General features: G+C 41.2%; 1 protein-coding gene across 1 annotated transcript in view; it reads right to left on the bottom strand.

Annotated features, from left to right (window-relative positions):
* The window catches only part of fkbp5 (FKBP prolyl isomerase 5), a gene marked incomplete at its 3' end in the record, with an annotated part of 45,637 nt that overhangs the window by 616 nt on the left and 34,895 nt on the right, over window positions 1–10,126 (bottom strand).

Genomic DNA, 10,126 nt, shown 5'->3' with positions numbered 1-10,126 from the left:
ACGGACCAGACAATGTTTTTCCACTCCTCAATTGTCCCGTATTGGTGTTTTAGTTTTGTTTTTAGCTGACAGGAGTGGAACCCTGTGTGGTCGTCTGCTGCAATCCATGCATTCATGACAAGGACCGATGTTTTGTGTATTCTGAGATGCCATTCTGCACACCACTGTTGTACTGCGCCGTTATTTGCCTGTTTGTGGCCCACCTGTTAGCTTGCACAATTCTTGCCATTCTCCTTCGACCTCTCTCATCAACGAGCTGTTTTCGCCCACAGGACTGCCACTGACTGGATGTGTTTTGTTTGTCGCACCATTCTCGGTAAACCCTATACACAGTCGTGTGTGAAAAACCCAAGAGGGCAGACCTTTCTGAGGTACTGGAACCAACGCGCTTCAGTACCCCGACGATCATACCACACTCAAAGTCGCTTAGGTCACTAGTTTTGCCCATTCTAACGTTTGATCGAACAGTAACTGAATGCCTCATGCCTGTCTGCCTGTTTTATATAGCAGGCCACGTGACTCACTGTCTGTAGGAGCTAACCATTTTCATGAACGGGGTGGTGAACCTAATCAAATCAAATTTTATTGGTCACATACACATGGTTAGCGGATGTTATTGCGAGTGTAGCGAAATGCTTGTGCTTCTAGTTCCGACAGTGCAGCAATATCTAACATGTAATCTAACAATTCCACAACAACTACCTAATACACACAAATCTAAGTAAGGAATGGAATAAGAATATATACATATAAATATATGGATGATCAATGATAGAGAGGCATAGGCAAGATGTAATAGATGGTATAAAGTACAGTATATACATATGAGATGAGTAATGCAAGATATGTTAACATTATTAAAGTGACAAGTGATACATTTATTAAAGTGGCCAGTGATTTCAAGTCTGTATGTAGGCAGCAGCCTCTCTGTGTTAGTGATGGCTGTTTAACAGTCTGATGGCCTTGAGATAGAAGCTGTTTTTCAGTCTCTCTGTCCCAGCTTTGATGCACCTGTACTGACCTCGCCTTCTGGATGGTAGCAGGGTGAACAGGCAGTGGCTCGGGTGGTTGTTGTCCTTGAAGATCTTTTTGGCCTTTCTGTGACATCAGGTGCTGTAGGTGTCCTGGAGGGCAGGTAGTTTGCCCCCGGTGATGCGTTGTGCAGACCGCACCACCCTCTGGAGAGCCTTGCGGTTGTGGCAGCGCAGTTGCCGTACCAGGCGGTGATACAGCCCGACAGGATGTTCTCAATTGTGCATCTGTAGAGGTCTTCAGCCTCCTTAACTAGGCAAGTCAGTTAAGAACAAATTCAGTGGGTTAACTGCCTTGCTCAGGGGCAGAATGACAGATTTTTACCTTGTCAGCTCGGGGATTCGATCTTGCAACCTTTTGGTTACTAGTCCAATGCTCTAACCACTAGGCTACCTGCCGCCTTGTTCACCACACTGTTTGTGTGGGTGGACCATTTCAGTTTGTACGTGATGTGTACGCCGAGGAACTTAAAACTTTCCACCTTCTTCACTACTGTCCCGTCGATGTGGATAGGGGGGTGCTCCCTCTGCTGTTTCCTGAAGTCCACAATCATCTCCTTGGTTTTGTTGACGTTGAGAGGTTGTTTTGCTGACACCACACTCCGAGTGCCCTCACCTCCTCCCTGTAGGCTGTCTCATCATTGTTGGTAATCAAGGCTACTACTGTTGTGTCATCTGCAAACTTGATGATTGAGTTGGAGGCATGCATGGCCACGCAGTCATGGGTGTACAGGGATTACTGGAGGGGGCTGAGCATGCACCATTTGCGTCCCCAGTGTTGACGATCAGCGAAGTGGAGATGTTGTTACCTACCTTCACCACCTGAGGGTGGCCCGTCAGGAAGTCCAGGACCCAATTGCACAGGGCAGGGTTGAGACCCAGGACCTGATGAGCTTGTAGGGTACTATGGTGTTGAATACTGAGCTATATTCAATGAACATTATTCTTACATAGGTATTCCTCTTGTCCAGATGGGATAGGGCAGTGTTATGGCGATTGCATCGTTTGTGGACCTATTGGGGACGTAAGCCAATTGAAGTGGGTCTCGGGTGACAGGTAAGGTGGAGGTGATATGATACTTGACTAGCCTCTCAAAGCACTTCATGAACTGGCAACTGAGTGTATAGTAATAATTTGTATTTTATTTGGATCCCCATTAGCTGTTGCTGAAGCAGCATCTACACTTCCTGAGGTCCACATAAAACATGACATAATACAGAACATCAATAGACAAGAACAGCTCAAGGACTAAACAACACAAATTTCAAATTAAAATAATAGAACCAAAAAAATTTCCTACTTGACAGTTACACATATTACTGACAATTACCCACACATCAGTACATATTATTATGCCTCAGAGCTGTGCTGAGCATCTCTTTATCACAGACAGATCTCTCCCCATCTTTACAACAATTTAATCTATGCCTTGAACATCCATGACAATTTACACCAAGAAGTTTAGTCTTCTCAATTTACTCAACATCCACATCATTCATTACCAGATTCAGCTGAGGTCTAGAACTTAGGGAATGATTTGTACATAATACAATGTTATACGCTTTAGATATGCTTAGGACCAGTTTATTACAAGCCACTCATTCCAAAACTGACCACAACTCTTTGTTTAGGGTTGCAGTGATTTCACTATGTGCTGTTCCTGACGTGTATAATATTGAATCATCAGTGTACTTGGACACACAGGCTTACGAATAGAGTAGAAACACTCAGTACTGAGATATTTCTTGCCAATGTCAATACATTCATTAAACCTAGTGCCATGGTTTATATGTACATTTTTCACCCATTGTTTCTTTTTTTTTTACTACTGTAAATTAAGTGTAATTAGCTACAGAAATATCTTGCAATATTCAGTCGTACGAGTCATCTGAAACTGATCCTAGATCAGCACTCCTATTCTGAGGTAATTGAACAGACACATCCTCTCATTCCAGGGACTTTCAATACGTTTTTTCCAGAGGGTATAGACAAGACTGTGTTCTATAGCCGAGCTGAAAAATGATGCAGGAATAATGCCCTTCTATTAGTTACTGAAAAGACCAGTAAATAACAGCAGTTACCAGTAACTATACCAACACAGAGCACACCGGCACCTGAATTTGTGTCTGAGGTGAATTTAGCCTGATATGAAAATGAATACATGAAGCTTTAGACAGTTGTTTGTACAAGATCTATATTCATCCTTTAATGAAGTATTATGGGTTGTATTACAGTGTACAAAAGGATCTGATGATTGCTGACCAAGGAGGTGGGAGCTCTAGCTCTACTATCCCTCTGATGACAGTTGGTGTTTTTTGTTGTTGTTGTTCATAGATACCATAACTACCGTCAATATAGCAGGTTAGGGTGATAAGTGTTTCAAGATGTGGGCATATGATTGTTTTTCTCATGATCATTTTACACAAATCCCCAGCTGCTTATGACGTATTCCACTAGTATTTGACATTATGGTGCAGTGATTGGTTGTGTCACTCCACATAACCTTGTGTCAGGCTACCATCTGGTGTGCTTCAGCAAATTGTAATACTATCAAAAAGCAAGGATGACCAAGGCACTCTTCGTATAATTAAATGCCTTTATTTGTATGGCATGTTCAATGGAACAAAGTTTTTCAACGGACACGTTTTAAGCAGCATGGCCTTCGTCAGGGAGTACAAAGATACAATGTGTACTTTTGCACAAACCATGTTCCAATCACCCTGATTGAAGAGGAAGTGGTTTAGTTAATAGAAATTGGACAACACCTAGTAAACAATCATATACATTCAAAAGTGAAATAGATATGTTATCAAAATGCATATTAAGGTTAGAACTATTAGAAAATACAAAGTAGTTATACCCTTGAAAAGGAGTCAGTTTTTAAATCTTTGTTCCACTGAACATGCCATACAAATAAAGGCATTTGAATTACATGAAGAGTGCCATAGTCCTCCTTGCTTTTTGATGACCAATCTACCCCTTTTACCAAAGAGCGCCTTCGATCTACAAAGACCTACTATTATGTACACTAGCAGCGCTTCCCTTCTTTTATTCTACACTTTGTAATATTAGTTCTAACAGAGATGTTAGACAGACTTGTAAAAGGCTCTGGTTCTAACCACTGAGTTTAAAGACGAGGTCATTAAGGGTTTCAAGTGTTCCAAGCTAAAAAGTTGAATGGTAACTTATGAGTTCACATAACATATTATGTCCGGTTTCCCAGAATCTCCATTGAAAATGCCTTTTAGTGCTATGTTAGGCTCAATCTGTGTCTGGAAAACGGGTTCATTATGTCCTACCTTTCTTAATATTGATTAGACATTTGAAAGAGTAGCCATTCCATAGAGAGACTGACAAGACATGATGCCAAAGTCACCTTACCATAAACAAGTATTTGAAAGGTTCCCTCATTGTCCCCTTACGCTATTGCATTACAGTAAATAATGAACAACAGAATAAGTCTGATATTGTGTGCTCCTTGCATTTCAAGGTGACACTTTATTTGGATAGTTCATCTGTAGATGCTCTATAGACCATCAGCAACATTTCAACTAACCCTAACCCTTACTTTCCTAACACTGAACTTAACCCTTATACTAAACCTAGCTCTAAGCCTAAACTTAAACTTTACTCTTATTCTATACCTAACCGTAGCAAGCAATTGCTTATCGACAGATGGTCATTCTATCTGTAGAGCATCTACAGATGGACTATCCAAATAAAGTGTGACCCAATTCAAATATGAAATTGGCAAGTTTGTTGTTGTGTGTAAGGTAAGACAGAATGTCGTATTTAAAGTGTGCCAGTTATCAGGTTGTACAACATGCCTATGCGGGAAAATGAGATCACTCTGTTAGAGACTTTCAGTGAGAGTGTGCCTGTTATGAGTGAGAAGTTGTACTTTATACTATTTCCTACTGCATTCATGTGTCAAATGTCAATGCCCCCTTTCTGTATATGATATTTCAGGCAAGAAGAGAAGAGAGCTGAGACGTATTGCCTGATTATAAGAGTGCAACTACTACTTCCCCTTGTTTGACACCTCCCCTTGTTTGACACCTCAAGTAATATAGTAATATCGTTTTTAATGTTTTATTGTTTAAAATCATGATATTACTTAACTCATACAGCATTTGTTGAAATGAGGGTACGAAATAACTATTTCAAGTTACGTTTACAGCAATTTGATATTGGGGCTTTATGACTGGGGTTTCCTTTGTTCCTTTTCAAGTGTTTAAATGCAGGAGGTCTATTTTATGTTTACACATAGGACATCATCATGATCCTCTGACTGAAAATCACCATGGAGATCCAGTCACTTGTTTCACTAATGTCCCGTGGTAGATAAAGAATATGCATCATTAAAAGTCCAGTTGGGGTTGGGCAGGCCAATGTAAACTAAAAATGTAATCTCTGATGCCTGCATTTGCACATTTACCAGAGATAGAGTGATTATTTAAAGGGATACTTTGGGATTTTGGCAGTGAGGCCCTTGATCTAGTTACCCAGAGTCATGAACTCATGGATACCATTTGTATCTCTCTGTGACCAGTATGAAGTTAGAGCTAGTTTCGCAAGCCAGTGCTAACTAGTGTTAGTGCACTGACTAATGCTAATTATCAATTGCGCTAGGGAAGTAGATAAAGGGCCAAAAATTCCCAAAATCCCAAAGTATCCCTTTATTAATTTGTTGATACATAGATTCAAGGCTGTATCACATCCAGCCGTGATTGGGAGTCCCATAGGGCGGCGCACAATTGGCCCAGCGTTGTCCGGGGTAGGCCGTCATTGTAAAGAAGAATTTGTTCTTAACTGACTTGCCTAGTTAAATAATGGTTAAATAAAAATAAAAAAATTCAATACCATCTGTGTCATGTTTATAACACTTACAACGGATGCTGTACAGTATGTGATGCATATAGTATTATAACACTGTAAGACTCTTATGTCTAATGCTCAGTGTAGTCCAATAACATTCATAGTTGGGTCAGTATGAATAGAAGCAGGTCATTTGTATCCAGAGCATTGGTGAACAAATATTATGGACGTTATTAGCATAAACTCTTGATAATGTTTATATGCTGTGATATCTAGTCCTGGCAACACTACACTTAAATCCTAACCTTGTGGCATTACTGTGGGTTAAGGTAAATACCCTCCAATAAATAGTGTTGGGTACAGAGATACATTTTAAATTAAACAGATACGTTTCAATAAAAATAAAAAAGCATACACACACACAAGGAGTCAATGGCTTCTTTTTATATTGAGAGCATAAGCCTCCCATATTTTGTTTAACAATTATAAAATCATTAAGACAACCAAGGGCAGATGTCCAATGAACGCAAAAAAACGAATGAAAAAAAAATGAAAGCCCAGATTTTATCCAAGGCGTCATTGAGTGTTATTGTTCATAAAAAGACAACATCGGTGATTTTACAATCTTAGCTGAGATCGAGGTGCATCCTTGTCCATAATTTAACACTCTTTTGTTAAAAGGAAATAAGACGAGTCAGACAGTACAGTCACCCGTTCCAGGACTGAGGAGGAAGAGAACTACGAGACTAGAGCCTTTTTTGTAATTACGGGGAGACCTTGGTCCCAGCATGACTCCCTGTCAAAATAAAGGTTAAATAAAAATCTGCCCTAGTTATTATCAGTCACATAATTTAAATTCAAACAGTGTACTGTGAAAAAAAAAATTGTCCAGGAGAGAATGCAAGGTTGAAGTCAGAGAGGACTGGACAGCTGCTTGGAAAGCTGAGACTTAAAGCTTCATTATTGGACTTGCATTGATTTGGGCAGTTAAAGAGAGTAGCACACACAGAACAGTATGTAGCATCTGTAGCATGCAAGGGTCTATCTGGGATGAGTCTGTACTTGTTTATTCTCCATGTTCAAGAGTAAAGAGTGGGGGGGGTTCTTCACCCACTGCAAATATACTGTATGACTCATTGTCTTAACATAAGCAGTCTTCTGGGACTGTGGGTGTTATGACAATTAAGTGATGATGACGCCAGCTGTTTTGTCTGTTATAGTGGCACAGTGTCACACCACTTCCACATTGCCAAATGATGTATATTGAGGATTACAATTGTGACTAAGCACAAGGTGCAAGGCAACCCCAGCCAACTCAACCAGTAGATTGAAGCTACCAAAATAGAATGATACATGTTGTTCATCTGTATTGTGCAAAACGAGAAAATGCAATGGCAAAATTATATTTGATTATCAACATCAGAATGCAGACTGTGGGTTTGAGTTAAGTTGAGGTGTGCATTTGGAGGCATTGTGCAATGCAAGAGGTTCAGGACTAGACCTGGACTGGATTCCATGTTATGGACTGAAAGAAGAAATGCTGTTTGGCCTGCAGCCTTCCCCTCTCTCGCGCCCCCTGTCTGTCGTGCAGGGGACAGCACATATGGTGGGGGGTAGGTAGGGGATGATGAGGTCAGGGTGGAGGGGTGTGGTCCGGCCCCGTCTGGTCCCTGCCTCTGTGTGCGTAGCGAGGGGAGACCTGCCCCCCTGGCCTCCTCTGGAGCATCAAGAACAGTCCTGGCCGTGGTCCTGACTCCTGCGGCGTCTCTTAATGGCCACTTGATGGTTCTCGTTCATCGCTCCACTGTCCTCCCCCCTCCTCCTCTTCCCCTTCCCTGCCTGTTGAGCACACAAATACAAAGGAGAGGGACTTTTAAATGTTTAGATTTCTTCCATTGTGCAAAAATAAATCACTTTTTATACATTTTGTTTTGCAATATTAATAAGTATAATATTTATTATAATAGATTATGGAGTAAAAAGTAAGCATCGAGTGGTAATGAGTGTTCCTCTGTAGCTCAGTTTGTAAGAGCATGGCTCTTACAATGGCAGGATAGTGGGTTTGATTCAGACAACCACCCATACGCTTGGGCATGAGTCCTTTCGATAAATGTGTCTGCAAAATGGCATATATTATAAACGGAGAACAAAAGTTCAAATAAAGTAGCTATTCAGTACTACCACTAGATGTCAGCCTACTACCACTAAACGTGAAACTCTAAACCAGCGATTCTCTACTGGTGGGTCACAACCCGTATTAGCATGTCTGAGTAAAAAACGATAACTTTTAATTGTCAAAGAAATCTTTAAAAAATATGGATTCTTTCCCAATGAAATAAATACTCCAGTCTGAACTTAAAGGAATAAAACCAGATTGAAAGTGTAGAAATGATAATGGACCTATCATTTGATCTATCCTATTTTTCTTGAATCACAGAGATTTCAATAGCAGCGCTATTGGATTTCGTTAATTGTGAGGTCTCAAACCAGTAAGCTTGCCAACATTTGTCATGAAGAACATGATCAATATGGAATAATTAATAATGCAAGATGTGGGAAATGTGTTCCCTTGTCATACAAAACAACAATAAGATAGTAAAAAAAACCTGGGATGCAGCTAAAAACACAGTTGAGAACCAGTGCTCTAAACCATGAACGATGGACCACAGTCAGTCAGCAGCACAGCACAGATTATTGAAATAGATAAACATCTCATATCACATGTATCAAATTACTCAAACAGTGAACAAGGTCAGATTGTAAAACTGATTACACATCCATATTGCGTCCCAAATGGTTCCCTATTCCCAATATAGTGCACTACTTTTGACGAGGAACGATTGCGCTCTGTTCAAAAGTAGTGCACTATATAGGGAATAAGTTGCAGTTTGGGATGCAGACCATCCAGACTGTGAAAGATGTTGTTACAGACCTTGACGTCATGTTCAGCAAACTTCTGGAACATGTTGGCATAGATCTTCTTGTCCCTTTCATGGTGTTCCCGGATTTTGCGTTGACAGATAGAGACTTGACCGTGTGCCGCCCGGTTGGAGGGGTTGACCTGCAGCACCAGTTTAAAGTCAGACATGGCCAGGCTGAACTCGTTACGGAAGAGACGAGCCTCCCCACGCCGGTACAGAGCCTTCTCATTCTTCCCATCCAATTCTATCACCTGCGAAATACACGCAGACACACAACTACATTGGTAACATTTTACATTAAGGTATACCTACAGGGATTTATAAAGGGCTTTATAAATAGTTTTAAAAATGTAATTATTAGTTTATAAAGCTGTTAAAAAAATAATAACAGAATGGTTGAAATTGTGTGATTATTTTTTGAATGCTTGCTAAACAGATTAATACATACACTACATGAACAAAAGTATGTGGACACCTTCTCCTCGAACGTCTCATTCAAGAATTATGGACATTAATATGGAGCTGGTCCCCCCTTTGCTGCTTGCAACAACAGCCTCCACTATTCTGGGAAGGCTTTCCACTTGCTACCATTCAGCCACTAGAACATTAGTGAGGTCGGGCACTGATGTTGGACAATTAGGCCTGGCTCGCAGTCGGTGTTCCAATTCAACCCAAAGGTCTTCGATGGGGTTGAGGTCAAGGCTCTGTGCAGGCCAGTCAAGTTCTTCCACGCCGATCTTGACAAACCATTTATGTATGGACCTCGCTTTGTGCACGGGGGCATTGTCATGCTGAAACATGAATGGGCCTTCCCCAAACTGTTGCCACAAAGTTGTAAGCACAGAATCATCAAGAATGTCATTGTATGCTGTAGCGTTAAGATTTCACTTCACTGGAACTAAGGGGTCTAGCCCGAACCATGAAAAACAGCCCCAGACCATTATTCTTCCTCCACCAAACTTTAGTTGGCACTATGAATTGGGGCAGGTAGCATTCTCCTGGCATCCGCTAAACCCAGATTCGTCTGTCAATCCAGAGAACGCATTCCACTACCCCAGAGTCCAATGGCGGTGAGCTTTACGCCACTCCAGCCGACGCTTGACAGTATGCATGGTGATCGTAGGCTTGTGTGCGGCTGCTCAGCCATGGAAACCCATTTTATGAAGCTCCTGACTAACAGTTATTTTGCTGAAGTTGCATCCAGAGGCAGTTTGGAACTCGGGAGCGAGTGTAGCAACCGAGTACAGATACTTTTTACACACTATGCGCTACAGCACTCGGCAGTCCTGTTCTGTGAGCTTATGTGGCCTACCACTTCGCGGCTGAGCCGTTGTTGCTCCTAGACGTTTCCACTTC

Source organism: Salmo salar, chromosome ssa22, assembly GCF_905237065.1.
Source record: "Salmo salar chromosome ssa22, Ssal_v3.1, whole genome shotgun sequence".
Taxonomy (NCBI): Eukaryota; Metazoa; Chordata; class Actinopteri; order Salmoniformes; family Salmonidae; genus Salmo; species Salmo salar.
Note: the sequence above shows the minus strand (reverse complement) of the source record. Positions and strands in the feature narration are given on the sequence as shown.